At 48.8% G+C, this 26,818-nt stretch overlaps 1 pseudogene; it reads left to right on the plus strand.

The window, feature by feature from the left end:
• Positions 1-6,207, plus strand: part of LOC139257405 (probable G-protein coupled receptor 139) — a 55,917-nt pseudogene extending 49,710 nt beyond the window's left edge.
• Positions 6,208-26,818: the final 20,611 nt, after the last annotated feature.

Raw genomic sequence — 26,818 nt, forward strand, 5'->3', positions numbered from 1 at the left:
CATTGCAATGCTTTCCTTGCCCACCTCACAGTTACAGTCCACTATGAATTAGAGTTCACCTAAATAATTTGCTCTTCATATCCAAACTCCACTAAGTCCTGTTCACCCATCAACAATCTGCTCTTCAATCAACATTGGATCCCGATTAAGTAATGCCTCATTTTTATTATTCTCACCCATGTATTCAAATCCCACCATGGTCTCACCCCCTCCAATTAGTCCCATTCCCCTGCTCTATTCCTATCGTCCAACAATTTTCCCCTTCAAGTATTTATCCAATTGCACAATAAATGTTAATTTACTTCCCTCTATACGTCCTCCAGTCATACTCTCTCTATTCTCTTTTTCTCATTCATTCTGGCACTTTGTAAGTTTCTCACTTTCTCTCTGTCTCTCTGTCAGTTTAACTCTGTCTCTCCACATTTTACTGTCTCTGTCTCTTGCTCATAGAATGAAAGATTAATACAGAAAGAAAGGCAACTCGGTCCATAGTGTCCATGCCGTCTCTTGGATAGAACTATCCCAGATGTCCAACTCTTTAGCCAGAAAAATGTAAATTATCCCCTTCCACGAATAAAGCAATTCCCTTTCAAAAATAAAGATTAAATTTACTTCCACCGTGTTCTCACAAATCCTATTCCAGATCGCAACAGCTCACTGCATAAAGAACACTCTTCTCATCTCTCCTGTGGTTCGTTTTTCAATTACCTTAAACCTGTCACCTCTGGTTACGCACCATTGTGCAACTGGAAGCATTTGCGACTTACTCGGTCTATCAAAACCCATCATAACTTTGAAAATCTATATTAAATGTTAAATCTTTGCTGATGATACAACGTCATCATCGTAGACAGTGACTTTAAATAGAGGAAGGCTTGCTTCCACTCTAAAAATGAGTTCTTATGTAACTGAACAGTCCAATACGAAAATTATAATCTCTGTCACACGTGGGACAGAGAGTGGTTGAAGGAAAGGGTGGGTGGGGCTCGTTTGCCGCATGCTCCTTCTTACTCCTGCGTTTGGTCTCTGCTTGCTCTCCGCGACGAGACTCGAGGTGCTCAGCGCCCTCCTGGATGCTCTTCCTCCACTTCAGGCAGTTTTGGGCCAGGGACTTCCAGCTGTCGGTTGGGATGTTGCATTTCATCAAGGAGGCTTTGATCGTTTCATTCAAAAGTTTCCTCTGCCCACCTGGGCCTCGCTTACTGTGTAGGAGTTCCGAGTAGAGCGCTTGCTTGCGAGTCTTGTGTCAGGCATTCGGAAGATGTGGCCCGCCCAATGGAACTGTCCAGGTGTACCAGCATCGAGGCACTGATAATACAAAGATAAGTGTGAAAGCATGTTGTGAGGAGGACGCAAAAAATCTGCAAAGGCATATCGATAGGCTAAATGGATGGGCTAAAAGAATGGCAGATGGGGTATAATGTGGAAAATGTGACGTTATCTTCTTTGTTATGAAAAATAAATAAGCAAATTATTATTAAATGGGGAGAGATTCCAAATTACTGTGGTCCAGATTGGTCAATGATTCTTGTGCATAAAACACAGAAGGTTTGCATGTAGATACAATTAGCAATTAGAAAAGGCAGCAGAATGTCTGGCTTTATTTCAAGTGGGACTGTATATAGATGTCCTGCTACAACAATACAGGTTGTCAATAAGACTACAGCTGGAGTATTGTGTACAGTTTCGGTCACTTTAGTTAAGGAAGGATTTACTTGCATTGGAGGCAGTTCAGAGAAGGTTCACGACGTTGATTACTGTGATGAAAATGTTGTCATAAGAATAAAGGTTGAGCAGGATGGGTGTGAATATATTAGAGTTAAGAAAACTATGAGGTGATCTTATTTAAATGTGTAAAATTCTATAGGGGCTTGATGGGGTAGACGCAGAGATGATGTTTCCTCTAGTGGGGGAAATCTAGAACCAGGGGACATCGGTTCAGAATAACGGATCGCCCATTTAAATCACAAATGAGAAGCAATTTATTCTCTCAGGGAGGCGTGAATCTTTCGAATTCTCTGCGACAGAGAGCTGTGGAGGCAGCTTCTATGAATCTTATTAAATGGAGATAGACTGATTTTTAAATGACAAGGCAGTTCAGGGTAATGTGGAGTGGGCATGAAGTGGAGTTGTGACCAAGATCAGATGTTCTTTCCAAAGAGTCAGGTCCAATCACAGATGCGTGAGCGGAGTAAAATATTTGGCTCTCGGAATGAAATCCCTGGACCGACGTGAGAGCACTGGAAGTTAGGAGAACCTGTGAATGAAATTTCTCGTCAGAGGTGGGTGTAGTGTAATGTAGGCGAACCTGGTCCTTAAATATCTAGACTGAGGGGTGTAGCAGTGTAATCTAGGGAGATGTTGGTGTGAACTCCTGAAGCGAGATGGGAGCCCTATCTGGGAAGTCCCATCATCGCATCACTGGAATCATCTCAGAGACCCCGAGGTTCATGAATATTTATTTATTGTGAATGTTTTATCGTTATTTTCTGTGATGCAATAATTCATAAATCATATAAGAGGCCGTCCATTTTTTAATATTTTATTCCTTCCTTTTATCAGCCAATTTCTCGTCTTTTGTTCTCACTTGGAGTTGAATAGAGGAAGCAAAACTCTGTTCGCTCTGTTCTGTCCACGCTATGTTATTGGCAGGTTAATATCTGCTGATCATTTAGTTCCAGTCAGTGTCTCCTTTGTCACTATCTCAAGTTCTGCATTAATGGCACTGCTTCTGATGGATGGAACAGGATTACAAGCATCATTAACATTCACAAACAAAAGGTTCGTTCAGCCAGATTTCTTTCATTTATTTACCAATCTTTAATTTGAATTTGCAATTTGGTCCCACCCATTCCGATCTGTCTCAGTTCAGTGGGTCTCTCAGCGAGAAACAGAGTGGATATATCTGTTGCCTCCGGCTGTACACTCCTGATCGTTGGGCCCCTCGTGCGGAGGGGGAGCGGGAGGTCAGAATCCTCGTCGTCGTACTGCTCCGAGGCATGGCCAAGCGGACCATCAGCTGGTCCAGGCAGCGGGCGGTCGAGAGGATCGTTCAGCCCGGCTGCCTCCCTCTCTTCCGCGGAAATGTTCAATCCAGGGTGTCCCTGGAGATGGAGCACGCGGTGTCTACCGGAACGTTCATTGCCTTCCACGAGAGGTGGGTGCCGGAGGGACTGAAGTGCATCATCATCACCGGCAAACACATTTAATTTGATTCTTCAATGGTAAAAGTTTAATTTGATTACAGTTATCGATTTTATTGCACATATATATCATCGCAGCACATTTGGAATGAGGTCACATGATGGGTCCAAGTCAGCATGGATTTGTGAAAGGGAAATCATGCTTGACAAATCTTCTGGAATTTTATAAGGATGTTTCCAGTAGAGTGGACAAGGGAGAACCAGTTGATGTGGTATATTTCGACTTTCAGAAGGCTTTCCACAAGGTCCCACACAAGAGATTAATGTGCAAAGTTAAAGCACAAGGCATTGGGGGTAGTGTGCTGACATGGATTGAGAACTGGTTGTCAGACAGGAAGCAAACAGTAGGAGTAAATGGTACTTTTCAGAATGGCAGGCAGTGACTCGTGGATCTGTGCTGGGGTCCCAGCTGTTTACACTGTATATTAATGATTTCAACGAGGGGATTAAATGTAGTATCTCCAAAGTTGCGGATGACACTAAGTTGGGTGGCAGTGTGAGCTGCGAGGGGGATGCTATGAGGCTGAAGAGTGACTTGGATAGGTTAGGTGAGCTGGCAAATCCATGGCAGATGAAGTATAATGTGGATAAATGTGAGGTTATCCAATTTGGTGGTAAAAACACAGAGACAGACTATTATCTGAATGGTGACAGATTACGAAAAGGGGAGGTGCAACGAGACCTGGGTGTCATGGTACATCAGTCATTGAAGGTTGGCATGCAGGTACAGCAGGCGATTAAGAAATCAAATGGCATGTTGGCCTTCATCGCAAGGAGAGTTGAGTACAGGGGCAGGGAAGTATTGCTACAGTTGTGCAGGGCCTTGGTGAGGCTACACCTGAAGTATTGTGTACAGTTTTGGTCTCCTAACTTGAGGAAGGACATTCTTGCTATTGAGTGAGTGCAGCGAAGGATCACCAGACTGATTCCCGGGATGGCGGAACTGACATATCAAGAAAGACTGGATCAAGTGGGCTTGTATTCAATGGAGTCAGAAGAATGAGATGGGATCTCATAGAAATGTTTACGATTCTGACGGGTTTAGACAGGTTAGATGCAGGAAGAATGTTTCCAATGTTGGGGAAGTCCAGAACCAGGGGTCACAGTCTAAGGATAAGGGGTAAGCCATTTAGGACTGAGATGAGGAGAAACTTCTTCACCCAGAGAGTGGTGAACCTGTGGAATTCACTACCACAGAAAGTTGTTGAGGCCAATTCACTAAATATATCCACAAAGGAGTTATATATTGTACTTACTACCAGGGGGATCAAGGGGTATGTCGAGCAAGCAGGAAAGTGGTGCTGAAGTTGCATGTTCAACCAAGAATTCATTGAATGGCGTTGCAGGATCGAAGGGCCGAATGGCCTACTCCTGCAAATATTTTCTATATTTTCTATGTTTCTACAATGAGGGAGCAATTGATATATAATTTAAATCAAATATCGTTATATTTCAGGATAAACAACCCCAGCTGATTGGAACTTAGGTACTTAGAATATGAACAAACTTTCATATTTTCTCGTCTAATATTCTCTGCACAAGTGGAAACCAACAGGTGAAAAGCTGCAACAATTAATCTCTTCCATTTGTGTTCAAATACTTTAAATACTCGTTTCAAGGACACCCTCAAAGCCTCCATGTTAAAATGCAACATCCCCACCGACACATGGTAGCTCCTAGCCAAAGACCACCCTAAGTGGAGAAAGTGCATCCGGAAGGGCGCTGAACAAACCGAGTCATCGCCGAGAACATGTAGAATCCAAGCACAGGCTGCGGAATGAGCGTGTGGCAAACCAGAGTCCCCACCCACCCTTTTCTTCAAACACTCTCTGTCCCACGTGTGACAGAGACTGTTATTACCATGTTGGACATTTCAGTCACCTGATAACTCACTTTAAGCGTGGAAGCACGTCTTTCTCGATTTCGAGGGACTGTCTATGATTATGATGTTACATAAGCATTTGGCGGCTCATTGACTGAGGGATAGGTCGTCTGATTTAATGCTGATAAATTAATTTATTTGGTGATTACCTTGTCAATGATTGCTAATTATTTTACTTTGGAGTCTATTTCTTGCTCCCAAATTAATGTTTAATTTACCTGTTTATTTCCCTGCCTGACAGTTAACATCCTGACGATTGTGATCCTGCCTCGTGGATCCTCCAGATGTGTCACTCGCTATCTGGTTGCCATGGCAGTGACGGATCTCCTGGTCATTATCCTCGACGTGATACTGAGGCACATTCCATTTCTTTATCAGAAAGAGTTACATTTCGTGCGGTCCTTCCACGTGTGTAATATTCACGCCGTCTTACTTCACGCAGCAACAGATTGTTCTGTCTGGTTCACCATCAGTTTCACCTTTGATCGCTTTGTGGCCATTTGTTGCCAGAATCTGAAAACTAAATATTGCACCGAGAGAACGGCGGCTGTGGTTCTGGCAACCGTTACTTTGCTGAGCGGGTTAAAGAACATTTTCTGGTATTTTATGTTGACAGGTTTGTATACACTTGCAAACATGCCCTGGTTTTGCTATATAACAAATGATGTTCTGTATTCACCGGTCTGGGCAGCAATCATATTCCTTCATTATATTCTCACCCCATGTATCCCATTTGCTGTGATTCTGCTGCTCAATACTGTCACCGCCAGGCATATTATATTGGCCAGCAGAGCCCGCAGGCAACTCCGGGGTGCCAGCAGTGGCGATTGTCCCAGTGACCCAGAGATGGCGAGCCGCAGGAATTCCATCATTTTACTGTTTGTTATCTCCGGCAATTTCATCCTGTTGTGAGCGGTGCTTATGGTGAATTCTATCTGGGCCCAGATGTACTTTTTGGGGCATGATTCTGTTTATATACCTTTTTATGTAATGGACGTTGGAATAATGCTGCAGCTGCTGAGTTGCTGCACAAACACGGCAATTTATGCCGTGACCCAGACTAAGTTCAGACAGCAGTTGAAGAATGTAGGGAAATATCCCTTCACACTGATTCTGAAATTAATTAAACGATGAGAAGACGCAGAAACGTTCCTGCATCAGATTCCCTGTGTCCTGATATTGTGAGCGAGCTGCTCTCCCCCGCGTGGCCAGTGATTCGCGTGAATAATAACACTCTCACTCACACATTGTCTACATCGTGCGCCCTGTGAGGGGCCTGCAGTCCGGGTGAATCACCATCAGCAACATAGGCAGTCCCACGAAATATAGAAACATAGAAAAATGGAAAATAGGTGCAGGAGTAGGCCATCCGACCTTCCGAGACTGCATCACCGTTCAATCAGATCATGGCTGGTCATTGACATCAGTACCCCGTTCTTGCTTCATCTCCATACCCCTTGATCCATCCGTAAGGGCCATATTTTGAATATATTTAACGAATTGGCATCAACAACTTTCTGTGGTAGTGAATTCCACAGGTTAACAACTCTCTGAGTGAAAAGATTTCTCCTCATCTCGGTCCTAAATGGCTTACGCATTATCCTTAGACTGTGACCAGTCGTTTTGGACCTCCCCAACATCGGAAACATTCGTTTTGCATCTAAACTGTCCAGTCCCGTCAGAATTGTGTATGTTTCTAAGAGGTCCCATCTCATTCATTTAAACTCCAGTGAATACAGGCTCAGTGGATCCAATCTCTTCTCCTATGCCCGCCATGGCATCCCGGGAATCAGTCTGGTGAACCTTCGCTGCACTCTCTCAATAGCAAGATCGTCCTTCCTCAGATTAGGACACCAAAATTGATCATAATAATCCAGGTGATGCCTCACCAAGGCCCTGTACAACTGCAGTAAGACCTCCCTGCTCCAATACTCAAATGCCCTAGATATGTAGGCGAACATGCCATTTGTCTTGTTCAGCACTTGCTAACTTTCAATGACAAATGCACCATGACTCCCAAGTCTCGTTGCACCTCCCCTTTTCCTAATCAGCCACCATTCAGATAATATTCTGCCTGCACGTTTTTGCCACCAAAGTGATAACTTCACAATTATCCGCATTATACCTCATCTGCGATGCATTTGCCCACTCACCGAACCAGTCCAATTCACCCTGCAGTCTCTTAGCATATTCCTCACAGCTCACACCGCCACCCAGCTTAGTATCATCTTCAAACTGAGAGATATTACACACAATTCCTTCACCTAAATCATCGATTTATATTTTAAATTGCTGGGATCCCAGCACTGAGCCCATATGCACCACATTAGTCACTGCCTGCCATTCTGAAAAGGACCCGTTCATCCCGAATCTCTGCTTCCTGTCTGCCAACCAGATCTCTATCCACGTCAAAATATTACCACCAATAGCATGTGCATTAATGTTGCACAAACATCTCTTGTGTGGACCCTTGTCCAACGCTTTTTGAAAGACACCACAACTACTGGTTCCACCTTGTCCACTCTACTCGTTAAATCCTCAAAAAATTCTTGAAGATTGGCCAAGCATGAAGAGGGCTTACTTCCACGCCGACAAATGATGCGTTGGGAGCGAGATCGAGGAACAATTAGTTAGGCAAGTTATTGTGAAGTCCAAAAACGTTAGGGTAGTAATAGTGATAGTTGGAAAATAATCAGCGTGTTCTGTGCCGTGTGTGGGAAGCAAATCAATAATTCATCCGGCGTGCAGAAGCACGCGATAATTCACACTGATGAGAGCTGCCACTCAGAGGCTCTTATTGTGGAAAGTCTTTTACGCACTCTTTCCACCTGCTGACACATTAAGAGTTCACACTGGAGTGAGATCGTTTACTTGCCAAGGGCGTGCGAAGGGATTCACTCAGTCCACGAACCCCATGGAACTGCAGTGGATTCACAGCGGAGAGAAACAAGTTAAATCTTAGAATAAGGGGACATAAAAACATAGAAGCATAGAAAATAGTTGCATGAGAAGGTCATTCGGCCCGTTGAAGCTGCACCACCATTCAATAAGATCATAGCTGATCATTCACCCATTTACTCCTTTCTCTCCATAATCCTTCATCCATTGAACTGTAAGGGCCATATCTAACACCCTCTTGACTTTCCCCAATGAACTGGCATGAACAACGCTGTGCAGGAGGGAATTCCACAGGGTAAGAACTCTCAGAGTGAAGAGGTTTGCCTCATCTCAGTCCTAAATGGCCTATCCCTTACCCTAAGACTGTCCCTTGGTTCTGGACTTCTCCAACAACGGGAACATTCTTCCTGCGTCTAACCTGTCGAGTCCAGTCAGAATTTTAGTTGTTTCTATGAGATCCCTTCTCAACATTCTGAACTCCAGTGAATACAGTCCCAGACGCTCTAGTCTGTCCCATATGTCTTTCCTGCCTCCCGCGAATCAGTCTGGTAAACCTTCGCTGCACTCCCCCAATAGCAAGAACGTCCTTGCTCATATATGGAGACCAAAATTAAACACAATATTCCAGGTGAGGCCTCACTGAGGCCCTGTACAACTGCAGTAAGACCTCCCTGCTACTATATTCAGATCACCTAGCTATGAAGGCCAAAAACCAATTTGCCTGCTTCACCGCCTGCTGTACCTGCATGCCAAGTTTCAATGACTGATGTACCATGACACCCAGGTCTCGTTGCACCTCCCCTTTTCCTAATCTGCAGCCATTCAGATAATATTCTGAATGGCGGCAGATTTGGAAAAGGGGAGGTGTAATGCCCATTTAAACCTGATATGAGGAGGAATTTCTTCTCTCAAATCTTAGTAGAGGTGTTGAATTCGCTGCCTCTGAGCGCTGTGGAAGGTGGGTCATTGAAAAAAATTAAGACAGAAATAGACATTTTCTTAACAGATGTGGGGATAAAGGGTTATGGGGAACAGGCAGGCAAGTTGACCTGAAAACGTGATCAGATCAGGCATGGTCGTGTTAAATGGTGGAGCAGGCTCGAAGAGCCGTGTGGCCTGCTGCTGATCCTATTTCTTATGTTCTTATGTCTTTATGCTGTTAAATGTACTGTGTATGGCAATGTATCCACCAATCCCTCCTGCTTGATGGTGCATCAGTGAGTTCACACTGAGGAGAGCAGTGCAAGGAATGTAGTGCAGGGGTCCAATGCATTCAGTCCCTGCAAAACAGATACACCGTTTTGGGTACTTTTGAGGGTTTTGACTCATCAGTTGGTAGCAGCAACAGCCAAGGTCAAGGCACAGTGACTGGCTCTGCTGCACAGCAGGGCAGGGAGATCAGTGGGAAAGCTCTAGTGAGAGGGGATTCGATTGTAAGGGAAATAGATCGGCGTTTCTGCAGCCACAACCGAGACGCCAGGATGGTATGTTGCCTCCCTGGTGCAACAGTGAAGAATGTCTCGGAGCGGGTGCAGGAAATTCTGAAGAGGGAGGGTGAACAGCAAATTGTCATAGTGCTGTCGGTTCCGACGATCTCGGTAAAAAAAAGGGATGAGGTCCTACGAGACGAATTTCGGAAGGTAGGAGCTAAATTAAAAGGTAGGATCGCAAATGTCGTAATCTCAAGATTGGTACCAGTGACACGTGCTAGTCAGAGGAGGAATCGCAGGATAGCTCAGATGGATACGTGGCTTGAGGAGTGGTTCAAGAGGTCGGGATTCAAATTCCTAGGACATGGGAACTGTTCTGGGGGAGGTGGGACCAGAACAAACCGGACGGTCTGCACTTGGGCAGGACCGGATCCAATTCCTAGGGGGAGTGTTTGTTAGTGATGTTGGGGAGGACTTAAACTAACATCACGGGGGATGGGAACCTATGTCGGGAGACAGAGGAAAGTAAAATGGAGGCAGAAGCAAAAGATAGAAAGTGGAATAGCAAAGGTGGAGGGCTGATAAACTCAAGGCAAAAAACCAAAAGGGCCGCATAAAAGAGAAATTCTGAAGAGGCAAAGTGCGTTAAAAAGACAAGCCTGAAAGCTCTGTGCCGCAATGCGAGGAGTATTCGAAATAAGATGGACGAATTAACTGCTCAGTCAGCAGAGAATGGATATGATGTATTTTGCATCACAGAGACATGGCTCCAGGTTCACCAAGGTTGGGAACGCAACAGCCAGGGGTATTCAACATTTAGAAGAATAGGAGAGAAGAAAAGGAGGCGGGGTGGCGTTGCTGATTAAAGAGGAAATTAATGCTACAGTAAGGAGGGACATTAGCCTGGATGATGTGGAATCGGTATGGGTGGAGCTGCGGAATTCCAAAACGGCAGAAAACGTTATTGGAATTTTTGTACAGACCACCAAACAGTAGTCGTGATGTTGGGCACAGCATCAAACAAGAAATAAGTGGGGTGTGTAATAAAGGTACATCAGTTATCATGGGCGACATTAATCTACATATTGATTGGGCTAACTTCACTGGTAGCAATGCGGTGGGAGAGGATTTCCTGGAATGTATTAGGGATGGTTTCTCGACCAATATATCTAGGAACCAACTATAGAGCTGGCCATCATAATGTGATGTGTAATGTGAAGGGACTATTTAGCAATCTTTTTGTGCGAGGCCCCTTAGCGAAGAGTGACCATAATATGGTAGATTTCATTAATAAGATGGAGTGACACAATTAATTTGGAAACTAGGATGCTGAACTTAAGACAAGGTAACTTCGAAGGTATGAGGCGTGAATTGGCTAGAATAGACTTGCAAAGGACATTTAAAGGGTTGATGGTGAATGAGCAATGGCAAACATTTAAAGATCACATGGATGAGCTTCAGCAATTGTAGATCTCTTTCTGGAGTAAAAATAAAACGGGGAAGTAGGCTCAACCGTGGCTAACAAGGGAAAGTAAGGATAGTCTTAATGCCAAGGAAGAGCCATACAAATTGGCTAGAAAAAGCTACAAACCTGAGGACTGGGAGAAATTTAGAATTCAACGGAGGAGGACGAATGATTGAGAAGGGGAACTTATATAACGAGAGGAAGCTTGCAGGTACATTAAAAATGATTGCAAAAGCTTCGAAAGAAATGTGAAGAGAAAAAGATTAGTGAAGGCAAATGTAGATCGCTTGCAATCGGATTCAGGTGAATTTATAATGGGGAACAAAGAAATGGCAGATGAATTGAACAAATACTTCGGTTCTGTCTTCACGAAGGAATGCAACAATAACCTTCCGAATGTACTCAGGGACAATGGGTCTAGTGCGGAGGAACTGAAGGATATCCTTATTAGGCAGGACATTATTTTCGGGAAATTGATGGGATTGAAGCCGATAAATACCAGGAGCATGACAGTCTGCAACCAGAGTACTTAAGAAAGTGGCCCTAGAAATAGTGGATGCATTGGTGATGATTTTCCAACAGTCTTTCGATTCTAGATCAGTTCCTATGGACTGGAGGGTAGATAACGTAGCACCACTTTCTAAAAAAGAAGGGAGAGAGAAAACTGATAATTATGGACCAGTTAGACTGATATCAGCAGTGGGGAAAATGTTGGAATCAATCGTTAAGTTTGAAATAGCAGCGCATTTGGAAAGCAGTGACAAGACCGGACCAAGTCAGCATGGATTTATGAAATGGAAATCATGCTTGACGAATTGTCTGATATTTTTTTGGGATGCAACTAGCAGAGTGGACAAGGGAGAACCAGTGGATGTGGTGTATTTGACTTTCAAAAGTCTTTTGATAAGGTCCCGCACGAGAGATTGGTCTGCAATATCAAAGCACCTGTTATTGGCGGTAATCTACTTACGTGGATAGAGAACTGGTTGGCAGACAGGAAGCAGAGAGTCGGGATAAATGTTCCTTTTCAGAATGGCAGGCAGTGGCTAGAGGAGTGCAGCAGTGATCAGTGCTGTGACCCCAGCTCTTTATAATGTACATTAACGATTTAGATGAAGGAATTAAGTGTAATATCTCCAAGTTTGCTGATGACACTAAACTGGGTGGCGGTGTGAGCTGTGAGGAGGACGCTAAGGGCTGCAGGGTAACTTGGGCAGGTAAGGTGAGTGGACAAATGCATGGCAGATGCAGTATAATGTGCAATTGGTGGCAAAAACACGAAGGCAGAATATTATCTGAATGGCGGCAGATTAAGAAAAAGGGAGATGCAACGAGACCTTGGTATCATGGTTCATCAGTCATTGAAAGTTGACATGCAGGTACAACAGGCAGTGAAGAAGGCAAATTGCAGTTTGGCCATTATAGCACGGGGATTTGTGGATAGGAACACGGAGGTCTTACTGCAGTTGTACAGGGTCTTGGTGAGGCCTCACCTGGGGTATTGTGTTCAGTTTGGTATCCTAATCTGAGGAAGGACGTTCTTGCTGTTGAGGGAGTGTAGTGAAGGTTCACGAGACTTATTCCAGGGATGGCTGGACTGTCATGTGAGGAGAGACAGGATCAACTGTGCCTTGATTCACTGGAGTTTCGAAGGATGAGAGGGGATCTCACAGAAAAGTGTAGGATTCTGAGGGAATTGCAGAGGTTAGATGTGGGAAGAATGTTCCCGATGTTAGGGAAGTCCAGAACTATGGGACTGTGTCTTAGGGCATGAGGTTTGCCATTTACGACTGAGATGAGGAGAAACTTATTCACTCAGAGAATTCTTAACCTATGGAATTCCCTGCCGCAGAGAGTTGTTGATGCCACTTCATTGGATATATTCAAGAGGGAGGTAGATATCGCGCTTACAGCAAAGGGGATCAAGGGGTATGGAGAGAAAGCAGGAGAGGTGTGTTGAGCGAATGATCAGTCATGATCTTATTGAATGACGGTCCACTCACGAAGTGCAGATTGGCCTAATCCTGCACCTATTTTCTGTTTCTATATTTCTATGTTCACCTGCTCCCAGTGTGGGAAGTGAGGTACTTATTAGATCTATCTGCTGAAACACACACCGAGCAGTTCACAAGAGACTCCCCCTGTTTACTTCTGATGTTAGTGCTAGTTTTAATCACATCCAGGTCTGAACTGTACGTGAGATGTGGTTAATATTCTGGATATTTTTCAAATAAAGGAAAGAGTGATGGGCTTTTTAAGTGCTTACTTCCAATACTGTAATTTAATAAGTATGTCGTCAATACAACCGAAAATAAGATTCATTCTTCTGGCCGGACGTTGCAATTAGAGTACTCTGTGAAAGAGCAGAGCTATCACGATCTGATCAGTAGTACCACCTGCTTCCAGCAGATGGGGATGTCCCACAATTTAATTCCAACTGGAGGGCGCGGAAATGTCCCCGAGAAAAGTATGTGTGAGGAGAGCTCATTGTCAGATTATGAGCATACAGCTCCCCACAGGGACATCACACACTGCACCCTTTCTGGGGCAGCTCTGGGTCAGACACTGAACATACTGCACCCACAGGGACATCACACACTGCACCCTTCCTGGGGCAGTTCTGGGTCAGACATGTACATACTGCACCCACAGGGACATCACACACTGCACCCTTCCTGGGGCAGTTCTGGGTCAGACACTGTACATAATGCACCCACAGGGACACCACACACTGCCCCTCCGTGGGGCAGCTCTGGGTCAGACATGTACATACTGCACCCACAGGGACATCACACACTGCCCCTCCCTGGGGCAGCTCTGGGTCAGACACTGTACATACTGCACCCACAGGGACATCACACACTGCCCCTCCGTGGGGCTGGTCAGCGTCAGACACTGTACATACTGCACCCACAGGGACAGCACACACTGAACCCTCCCTGGGGCAGCTCTTGGTCAGACACTGTACACACTGCACCCACAGGGACATCACACACTGTACCCTCCCTGGGGCAGCTCAGGGTCAGACACTGTACATACTGCACCCCACTGGGACATCACACTCTGCACCCTCCCTGGGGCAGCTCTGGGTCAGACACTGTAAATACTGCACCCACAGGGACATCACACACTGCACTCTCCCTGGGGCAGCTCAGGGTCAGACACTGTACATACTGCACCCACAGGGACATCACACACTGCACTCACCCTGGGGCAGCTCAGGGTCAGACAGTGACAAACTACACCCACAGAGACATCACGCACAGCATCCTCCCTGGGCCAGCTCTTGGTCAGACACTGTACATACTGCACCCACAGGGACATCACACACTGCCCCTCCCTGGGGCAGCTCAGGGTCAGACACTGTACATACTGCACCCACAGGGAGATCACACACAGCACCCTCCCTGGGGCAGCTCTTGGTAAGACACAGTACATACTGCACCCAAATAGACTTCACACACTGCACCCTCCCTGGGGCAGCTCTGGGTCAGACAGTGACATACTGCACCCACAGGGATATCAAACACTGCCCCTCCGTGGGGCAGCTCAGCGTCAGACACTGTGCATACTGCATCCACAGGGAAATCACACACTGCACCCACTCTAGGGCAGCTCAGGGTTAGACACTGTACATACTGCACCACAGGGACATCACACACTGCACCATCGCTGGGGCAGCTCTGGGTCAGACATGTACATACTGCACACACAGGGATATCAAACACTGCCCCTCCGTGGGGCTGGTCAGCTTCAGACACTGTACATACTGCACCCACAGGGACATCACACACTGCACCCTCCCTGGGGCAGCTATTGGTCAGACACTGTACATACTGCAGCCACAGGGACATCACACACTGTACGCTCCCTGGGGCAGCTCAGGTTCAGAGACTGTACATACTGCACCCACAGGGACATCACACACTGTACCCTCCCTGGGGCAGCTCAGGGTCAGACACTGTACATACTGCACCCACAGGGACATCACACACTGCACCCTCCCTGGGACAGCTCTTGTTCAGACAGTGTACCTACTGCACCCACAGGGACATCACACACTGCCCCTCCCTGGGGCAGCTCAGGGTCAGACACTGTACATACAGCACCCACAGGGACATCACATACTGCACCCTCCCTGGGGCAGCTCTTGGCAAGACACAGTACATACTGCACCCACAGGGACATCACAAACTGCACCCACCCTAGGGCAGCTCAGGGTCAGACACTGTACATACTGCAGCCACAGGGACATCACACACTGCACTCCCCCTGGGGCAGCTCAGGGTCAGACACTGTACATAGTGCACCCACAGGGACATCACACACTGCACTCACCCTGGGGCAGCTCACGGTCAGACAGTGACATACTGCACCCACAGGGACATCACGCACAGCACCCTCCCTGGGCCAGCTCTTGATCAGACACTGTACATACTGCACCCACAGGGACATCACACACTGCCCCTCCCTGGTGTAGCTCAGGGTCAGACACTGTACATACTGCACCCAAAGGGACATCACACACTGTACCCTCCCTGGGGCAGCTCTGGGTCAGACATGTACATACTGCACCCACAGGGATATCAAACACTGCCCCTCCATGGGGCAGCTCTGGGTCAGACACTGTACATACTGCAACCACAGGGACATCACACACTGCACCCACCCTAGGGCAGCTCAGGGTCAGACACTGTACATACTGCACCCACAGGGACATCACACACTGCACCCTCCCTGGGGCTGGTCAGGTTCAGACACTGTACATACTGCACCCACAGGGACATCACACACTGCACCATCCCTGGGGCAGCTCTGGGTCAGACACTGTACATACTGCACCCACAGGGATATCAAACACTGTTCCTCCGTGAGGCTGGTCAGCGTCAGACACTGCACATACTGCACCCACAGGGACATCACACACCACCCTCCATGGGCCAGCTCAGGTTCAGTCAGTGACATACTGCACCCACAGGGACATCACACACTGCACCCTCCCTGGGGCAGCTCAGGGTCAGAAACTGTACATACTGCACCCACAGGGACATCACGCACAGCACACTCCCTGGGACAGCTCTTCGTCAGTCAGTGACATACTGCACCCACAGAGACATCACACTCTGCACCCTCCCTGGGACAGCTCTTGGTCAGACACTGTACCTACTGCACCCAAAGGGACATCACACACTGCCCCTCCCTGGGGCAGCTCAGGATCAGACACTTAACATACAGCACCCACAGGGACATCACATACAGCACCCTCCCTGGGGCAGCTCTTTGCCAGACACAGTACATACTGCACCCACAGGGACATCACACACTGCACCCACCCTAGGACAGCTCAGGGTCAGACACTGTACATACTGCACCCACAGGGACATCACACACTGCACCATCCCGGGGGCAGCTCTGGGTCAGACACTGTACATACTGCACCCACAGCGACATCACACACTGCACCATCCCTGGGGCAGCTCTGGGCCAGACAGTGACATACTGCACCCACAGGGATGTCAAACACTGCCCCTCCGTGGGGCTGGTCAGCGTCAGACACTGTACATACTGCTCCCACAGGGACATCACACACTGCACCCTCCCTGGGGCAGCTCAGGGTCAGGCACTGTACGTACTGCACCCACAGGGACATTACACACTGCACCAACCCTGGGGCAGCTCTGGGTCAGACAGTGACATACTGCACCCACAGAGATATAAAACACTGCCCCTCCGTGGGGCTGGTCAGCGTCGGACACTGTACATACTGCACCCACAGGGACATCACACACTGCACCCCTCCCTGGGGCAGCTATTGGTCAGACACTGTATATACTGCACCCACAGGGACATCACACACTGTACCCTCCCTGGGGCAGCTCAGGGTCAGAGACTGTACATACTGCACCCACAGGGACATCACATACTGCAACCTCCCTGGGGCAGATCTGGGTCAGACACTGTACATACTGCACCCACAGGGACATCACACACTGCACCCTCCCTGGGGCAGCTCTGGGTCAGACACTGTACGTACTGCACCCACAGGGACATCACACGCTGAACCCTCGCTGGGGCAGCTCTGGGTCAGACACTGTACCCCACAGGGACATCACACACTGCACCCTCCCCGGTGCAGCTCTGGGTCAGACACTGCACCCCACAAGTACATCACACACTGCACCCTCCCTGGGGCAGCTCTGGGTCAGACGCTGTACATACTGCACCCACAGGGACTTCACACACTGCACCCTCCTTGGGACAGCTCAGGGTCAGACATTGTACATACTGCACCCACAGGGAAATCACACACTGCACCCTCCCTAGAGCAGCCACAGGGCAGACACTGAACATACTTCAGCCACAAGGATTTCAGACACTGCACCCTCCCTGGGGCAGCTCAGAGGCTGACAGTGACATACTGCACCCACAGGAACATCACGCACTGCACCCTCCCTGGGGCAGCTCAGGGTCAGACACTGTACATACTGCACCCACAGGGAGATCACACACAGCACCCTCCCTGGGGAAGCTCTTGGTAAGACACAGTACATACTGCACCCAAAGAGACTTCACACACTGCACCCTGCCTGGGGCAGCTCTGGGTCAGACAGTGACATACTGCACCCACAGGGATATCAAACACTGCCCCTCCGTGGGGCAGCTCAGCGTCAGACACTGTGCATACTGCACCCACAGGGAAATCACACACTGCACCCACTCTAGGGCAGCTCAGGGTTAGACACTGTACATACTGCACCATAGGGACATCACACACTGCACCATCGCTGGGGCAGCTCTGGGTCAGACATGTACATACTGCACACACAGGGATATCAAACACTGCCCCTCCGTGGGGCTGGTCAGCTTCAGACACTGTACATACTGCACCCACAGGGACATCACACACTGCACCCTCCCTGGGGCAGCTCAGGGTGAGACACTGTACATACTGCACCCACAGGGACATCACACACTGCACCCTCCCTGGGACAGCTCTTGTTCAGACAGTGTACCTACTGCACCCACAGGGACATCACACACTGCCCCTCCCTGGGGCAGCTCAGGGTCAGACACTGTACATACAGCACCCACAGGGATATCACATACTGCACCCTCCCTGGGGCAGCTCTTGGCCAGACACAGTACATACAGCACCCACAGGGACATCACACACTGCACCCACCCTAGGGCAGCTCAGGGTCAGACACTGTACATACTGCACCCACAGGGACACCACACACTGCACTCTCCCGTGGGGGAACTCTGGGTCAGACACTGTACATACTGCACCCACAGGGACATCACACAATGCACCCTCCCTGGGGCAGCTCTGGGTCAGACACTGTACATACTGCACCCACAGTGCTATCAAACACTGCCCCTCCGTGGGGCTGGTCAGCGTCAGACACTGTACATACTGTACCCACAGGGACATATCACACTGCACCCTCCCTGGGGCAGCTATTGGTCAGACACTGTACATACTGCACCCACAGGGACATCACACACTGCACTCCCCCTGGGGCAGCTCAGGGTCAGACACTGCACATACTGCACCCTCAGGGACATCACACACTGCACACACCCTGGGGCAGCTCAGGGTCAGACAGTGACAAACTGCACCCACAGGGACATCACGCACAGCACCCTCCCTGGGGCAGCTCTGGGTCAGACACTGTACATACTGCACCCACAGGGACATCACGCACTGCCCCTCCGTGGGGCTGGTCAGCGTCAGACACTGTACATACTGCACCCACAGGGACATCACACACTGCACCCACTCTAGGGCAGCTCAGGGTTAGACACTGTACATACTGCAGCCACAGGGACATCACACACTGCACCATCGCTGGGGCAGCTCTGGGTCAGACATGTACATACTGCACCCACAGGGATATCAAACACTGCCACTCCGTGGGGCTGGTCAGCTTCAGACACTGTACATACTGCACCCACAAGGACATCACACACTGCACCCTCCCTGGGGCAGCTATTGGTCAGACACTGTACAAAGTGCACCCACAGGGACATCACACACTGTACGCTCCCTGGGGCAGCTCAGGTTCAGAGACTGTACATACTGCACCCACAGGGACATCACACACTGTACCCTCCCTGGGGCAGCTCAGGGTCAGACACTGTACATACTGCACCCACAGGGACATCACACACTGCACCCTCCCTGGGACAGCTCTTGTTCAGACAGTGTACCTACTGCACCCACAGGGACATCACACTCTGCCCCTCCCTGGGGCAGCTCAGGGTCAGACACTGTACATACAGCACCCACAGGGACATCACATACTGCACCCTCCCTGGGGCAGCTCTTGGCAAGACACAGTACATACTGCACCCACAGGGACATCACAAACTGCACCCACCCTAGGGCAGCTCAGGGTCAGACACTGTACATACTGCACCCACAGGGACACCACACACTGCACCCTCCCTGGGGCAGCTCTGGGTCAGACACGGTACATACTGGCCCCGCAGGGACATCACACACTGCACCCTCCCTGTGGCAGCTCTGGGTCAGACACTGTACATACTGCACCCACAGGGCTATCAAACACTGCCCCTCCGTGGGGCTGGTCAGCGTCAGACACTGTACATACTGCACCCACAGGGACATCACACACTGCACCCTCCCTGGGGCAGCTATTGGTCAGACACTGTACATACTGCACCCTCAGGGACATCACACATTGCACTCCCCCTGGGGCAGCTCAGGGTCAGACACTGTACATAGTGCACCCACAGGGACATCACACACTGCACTCACCCTGGGGCAGCTCAGGGTCAGACAGTGACATACTGCACCCACAGGGACATCACGCACAGCACCCTCCCTGGGCCAGCTCTTGGTCAGACACTGTACATACTGCACCCATAGGGACATCACACACTGCCCCTCCCTGGTGTAGCTCAGGGTCAGACACTGTACATACTGCACTCACAGGGAGATCACACACAGCACCCTCCCTGGGGCAGCTCTTGGTCAGACACTGTACATACTGCACCCAAAGGGACATCACACACTGTACCCTCCCTGGGGCAGCTCTGGGTCAGACATGTACATACTGCAGCCACAGGGATATCAAACACTGCCCCTCCATGGGGCAGCTCTGGGTCAGACACTGTACATACTGCAACCACAGGGACATCACACACTGCACCCACCCTAGGGCAGCTCAGGGTCAGACACTGTACATACTGCACCCACAGGGACATCACACACTGCACCCTCCCTGGGGCAGCTCTGGGTCAGACACTGTACATACTGCACCCACAGGGACATCACACACTGCACCCTCCCTGGGGCTGGTCAGGTTCAGACACTGTACATACTGCACCCACAGGGACATCACACACTGCACCATCCCTGGGGCAGCTCTGGGTCAGACACTGTACATACTGCACCCACAGGGATATCAAACACTGTTCCTCCGTGAGGCTGGTCAGCGTCAGACACTGCACATACTGCACCCACAGGGACATCACACACCAGCCTCCCTGGGCCAGCTCAGGTTCAGTCATTGACATACTGCACCCACAGGGACATCACGCACAGCACCCTCCCTGGGACAGCTCTTGGTCAGACAGTGACATGCTGCACCCACAGGGACATCACACACTGCACCCTCCCTGGGGCAGCTCAGGGTCAGACACTGTACATACTGCACCCACAGGGACATCACGCACAGCACACTCCCTGGGACAGCTCTTGGTCAGTCAGTGACATACTGCACCCACAGGGACATCACACACTGCACCCTCCCTGGGACAGCTCTTGGTCAGACACTGTACCTACTGCACCCAAAGGGACATCACACACTGCCCCTCCCTGGGGCAGCTCAGGATCAGACACTTAACATACAGCACCCATAGGGACATCACATACAGCACCCTCCCTGGGGCAGCTCTTTGCCAGACACAGTACATACTGCACCCACAGGGACATCACACACTGCACCCACCCTAGGGCAGCTCAGGGTCAGACACTGTACATACTGCACCCACAGGGACATCACACACTGCACCATCCCGGGGGCAGCTCTGGGTCAGACACTGTACATACTGCACCCACAGCGACATCACACACTGCACCATCCCTGGGGCAGCTCTGGGTCAGACAGTGACATACTGCACCCACAGGGATATCAAACACTGCCCCTCCGTGGGGCTGGTCAGCGTCAGACACTGTACATACTGCACCCACAGGGACATCACACACTGCACCCTCCCTGGGGCAGCTCAGGGTCAGACACTGTACGTACTGCACCCACAGGGACATCACACACTGCACCAACCCTGGGGCAGCTCTGGGTCAGACAGTGACATACTGTACCCACAGAGATATAAAACACTGCCCCTCCGTGGGGCTGGTCAGCGTCGGACACTGTACATACTGCACCCACAGGGACATCACACACTGCACCCCTCCCTGGGGCAGCTATTGGTCAGACAATGTATATACTGCACCCACAGGGACGTCACATACTGCAACCTCCCTGGGGCAGCTCTGGGTCAGACACTGTACATACTGCACCCACAGGGACATCACACACTGCACCCTATCTGGGGCAGCTCTGGGTCAGACACTGTACGTACTGCACCCACAGGGACATCACACGCTGAACCCTCGCTGGGGCAGCTCTGGGTCAGGCACTGTACCCCACAGGGACATCACACACTGCACCCTCCCCGGTGCAGCTCTGGGTCAGACACTGCACCCCACAAGTACATCACACACTGCACCCTCCCTGGGGCAGCTCTGGGTCAGACGCTGTACATACTGCACCCACAGGGACTTCACACACTGCACCCTCCTTGGGACAGCTCAGGGTCAGACATTGTACATACTGCACCCACAGGGAAATCACACACTGCACCCTCCCTAGAGCAGCACAGGGCAGACACTGAACATACTTCAGCCACAAGGATTTCACACACTGCACCCTCCCTGGGGCAGCTCAGAGGCTGACAGTGACATACTGCACCCACAGGAACATCACGCACTGCACCCTCCCTGGGGCAGCTCAGGGTCAGACACTGTACATACTGCACCCACAGGGAGATCACACACAGCACCCTCCCTGGGGCAGCTCTTGGTAAGACACAGTACATACTGCACCCAAAGAGACTTCACACACTGCACCCTGCCTGGGGCAGCTCTGGGTCAGACAGTGACATACTGCACCCACAGGGATATCAAACACTGCCCCTCCGTGGGGCAGCTCAGCGTCAGACACTGTGCATACTGCACCCACAGGGAAATCACACAATGCACCCACTCTAGGGCAGCTCAGGGTTAGACACTGTACATACTGCAGCCACAGGGACATCTCACACTGCACCATCGCTGGGGCAGCTCTGGGTCAGACATGTACATACTGCACCCACAGGGATATCAAACACTGCCCCTCCGTGGGGCTGGTCAGCTTCAGACACTGTACATACTGCACCCACAGGGACATCACACACTGCACCCTCCCTGGGCCAGCTCAGGTTCAGAGACTGTACATACTGCACCCACAGGGACATCACACACTGTACGCTCCCTGGGGCAGCTCAGGTTCAGAGACTGTACATACTGCACCCACAGGGACATCACACACTGTACCCTCCCTGGGGCAGCTCAGGGTCAGACACTGTACATACTGCACCCACAGGGACATCACACACTGCACCCTCCCTGGGACAGCTCTTGTTCAGACAGTGTACCTACTGCACCCACAGGGACATCACACACTGCACTCCCCCTGGGGCAGCTCAGGGTCAGACACTGCACATACTGCACCCTCAGGGACATCACACACTGCACTCACCCTGGGGCAGCTCAGGGTCAGACAGTGACAAACTGCACCCACAGGGACATCACGCACAGCACCCTCCCTGGGGCAGCTCTGGGTCAGACACTGTACATACTGCACCCACAGGGACATCACACACTGCCCCTCCGTGGGGCTGGTCAGCGTCAGACACTGTACATACTGCACCCACAGGGACATCACACACTGCACCCACTCTAGGGCAGCTCAGGGTTAGACACTGTACATACTGCAGCCACAGGGACATCACACACTGCACCATCGCTGGGGCAGCTCTGGGTCAGAATTGTACATACTGCACCCACAGGGATATCAAACACTGCCACTCCGTGGGGCTGGTCAGCTTCAGACACTGTACATACTGCACCCACAGGAACATCACACACTGCACCCGCCCTGGGGCAGCTATTGGTCAGACACTGTACAAAGTGCACCCACAGGGACATCACACACTGCACCCTCCCTGGGGCAGCTATTGGTCAGACACTGTACAAAGTGCACCCACAGGGACATCACACACATCAGAATCTGAAAAAAATGGATTGGTAAAAAAACTGATAACGTCTGTTGGCGAGCGAGATGGACTCGGGGGCTCGTGCACGACCTGCCTCGTCCTCCTATTCTGTCTGCTGATCACCCTCTCCCTCTCTACCTGCAAGCTCTTAGGTTGCGGGGTGACCACTTCTCGAAGGGAAGTGGGTAACTATTTGATAGCGAACAGTTTGCAGAGCTCTGGGGAAAGAGTCTCATTCCATGCTTCTGTGATGCTACAATCCTCTCTCTCAGTGAGCTTGTGTTTTCACCTTTAATCGTCAGTTCATGGATTTAATTCCCGGCCGTGCCGGCAGGGATTTTCTCACATTTAGTGTGCTGGTTCTCTTTTTCTCTCTCTATCATTCATTCTATTTCTCTCTGACTCTAACTTTCTTTACGTGTGTCAGTCTCGCTTTATGTATACTTCAGTTGCAGTCAATTTATGTCCGCTTTTCTCATTGGGGATCTGTTTATCTGTCCAAATATGGTTTTTCTCTCTGTCACTCTCTCCTTCGCTCCCCACATCATTTTATTCCATACCTTATGAGTTATCTCTTAAGCGCTGGTTCAGTCTGAACTTGCTGATACTGATTGGTTGACGTGCATTTTAACATTATTCATTCAAATATGTTCAGTGTTGACGGGAAGATTACATGTTCTGTGGGTTAAAGCAAGGAGCTTTCTTGTCTAGTTACGGACGGTCAGTTCAATGCGTTATTTGCCTAAGTGCTGTGCTTCTGCGGTTCAACTTTTCACCGACCACAGTTAAAAACAAGGCATATATCCTCCCACGTTTGCAGAGTATGCAGGCGTGTAGTTTGCTCTGCGCTGAAAACTAAATTTTGAGTCTGCAAGCGATTTGCCGAATTTCCAAGCACTGCATTGCAGCGTGCCCATGACCAGGATGGCCGAAATGTTAATGCGATGGAATTAAAATCCAACTGATGTGTCTCTGCTTCTGGTAGATGTTCAAACAACTGGTTTGACAATTAAACTTAATGCTTGTTTGTTATGAAAGCGTGGAAGCGGTCATAATCTCTGCAAATAATATACTTTTAATTCACCCATCAAGACAACATTTCTTTAATTATATTAGGTGTTCTGCCAATTGTCTGAACATTGGAACAGGATTAGACCATTCCGCCCTTTGTGCCTATTTGCCATTCTGTTAATTCTTAGCTGAGCTCGATCTTAACTCCATCTATCTGCATTGGCTCCACATCATTTTAACGAGTGTCTAGCAAAAACTATTAATCTAAAATTAACATTTTTAATTGAGCTAGTATATCCTGCCTTTTGTAGAAGATAAATCCATCACCCTTTAAGTGAAGAAAATTTTCCTAACGTCTCTATCGAATGTACTGCCTCTGATTTTAACATTGTCGTAAACTCCCCCGCGAACAGTAAAAAAAAGCTTGATCTCTATATATCTTATTCATTCGTTTCAAAACCTTAAAATCTCAATCAAACCACCACTTAATCTTTTATATTCCAGGGAGTACAGGCCTAGTTAATGTAATCTCTCCTCATAATTTAACCCGAGGCATCCTGGTAACATTCTGGTGACTATGACCTGCACACATTCCATTCCCGCCTATCATTTCTAAGGGGCCGTGCCCATAAGGGGACTCGATATAATGTCTTTCTAGATATAGCAGAGGGCTCAACAAACAGCGGGCACATATTTATAGTAATTGGAGAAGGTTTACAGGAGATGTGATGGGAAATTTCCACAGGCAGAAAATTGTGGTTGTCGAATACGAATTGCCTGAAAGAGTGTGCCTTTTGATCAAAATGGAGTCCTGGCCCTTCCAGAACTTTCTGCATTTTAGCAGTCAGCTTGCATAAACAGCTATACCTGGGTTGAGATGGTTGATGGCCATCAGACAGCTAGGAGACAAGTCATGCTGAGACAAGTAAAAAAAAAAATTCAAAAAAATAAATAAAATAATTTTTTTAAAAAATAAAAAAAATAAAGCTAGCAAAAAAAAAAGCTTTATTGAATGGAGAGAGACTTGTGAATGTCTTGTCTTTGAATGAGAATGCTTCTGTCTTTTCTCCTTGTGTCTGGAAACCTGTTTGGAAAGGTTGTGGAGCTGCCTGTTTGTTTTAGCTCCACCCACTTTTTCAAACAAAGTGAAGTTTTTTTTAACCCTTCCTAGTTTTGTCCTGTATGTGGGAAGTTTAAGACATTTTAAGTTAGAAGCGCAGGTGTGAATTTATTCGGATGAGAAGTTACGGAGCTAGGAAATGCACAAAGGATAGGTTTGTTGAGACATGGTCCCGGTGGTTAAAAGTTGAAATGACTTTTTTTTTTAAAAAAAAGCTTTGTGGGTCTCTCGATGTGCAGGCTGGGGGAGTACACTATTTGTCCTTGGTGTAAAATCTTGGTACAAAAGCTTCTAGCTCAGTAAGAGGATTTGTTTTTGATAAAGAGTGGCAGTACAATAGTTGAATTGGGATTTTGAGATATTTCAGGTGATCTCCTTGAGTGCATTGGAAAAATCTTGGGTTTGGAAGCCTTTTAATAAGATTAGAAAACAAGTACTTTACATTCTGTGATCTGTGAATCACTATAAGCATAACTGAGAAGTCCGTGCAAAACACAGATTCTTCCGGTTCAGAAGCCCAATAGTGACAAATGGAGGTTTGTCCATGACCAACGAGCTGTGAATGAATCTACTATATTCTCACAATGCTTAGAGTTGATTTGGAATGAGGTATCCCGGAATGCTTTCCAGAACCTTAAAAGTCCCTCACTTCAGCACCCGCCTTGGGATTACAAGATTACACTAAGCTATTCAACTTATTTGTGCATCACAAGTCGGGTTTTGCACAATCTGTTTTGACTCAGTTACATGGGGACAGGCAGCGACCGGTAGCATATTTCAGTACCCAACTAGACCCAGTGGCACGCGGACTACCAGGATGTCTTCCTTCGTTGGCAACAGCTTATTATGCTATGCAACAGGCTCAGACAATAACTCTAAATCATCAGACCATTTTGTATATCCCACACTCTGTCGAGATTTTACATCCTAAATGTGCCACCCAATACCTAACCTCCGCAAGAACCACTAAATACGAGGTCGAACTGTTATCAAATCCGAACCTTATCATCAAAAGATGCACTACCTTAAATCCAGCCACTCTACTCCCCACGGAAGACGACGGCGAACACCATTCATGTGAAATGGTAACCGAATTCGTGACTAAACCACGTATCAATCTCACAGATGTACCAATGTGTAACCCTGAGCTAGTGTACTATGTTGACGGATCAGCCCTACGAAATGATAGGGGCCAACCTAGAGCGGCTTATGCAATTGTAACTCAGTTTAATGTTGTCGAAACAGCCTCTCTTCCAGACTTCTTTTCAGCCCAACAAGCCGAATTGTTTGCGTTAACTCGAGCCTGTATTCTGGCTGAAGGACACACAGTTAATATCGACACTGACTCCAGGTATGCTTTTAGGGTATCACATGACTATGGACAAATTTGGAAGATTTGCGGGTACCTGACTTCTTCAGGAACCCATATCAAAAATGCAGAACAAGTGGAAAATCTCCTGC

This window comes from Pristiophorus japonicus, unplaced genomic scaffold, assembly GCF_044704955.1.
Source record: "Pristiophorus japonicus isolate sPriJap1 unplaced genomic scaffold, sPriJap1.hap1 HAP1_SCAFFOLD_83, whole genome shotgun sequence".
NCBI lineage: Eukaryota > Metazoa > Chordata > Chondrichthyes > Pristiophoridae > Pristiophorus > Pristiophorus japonicus.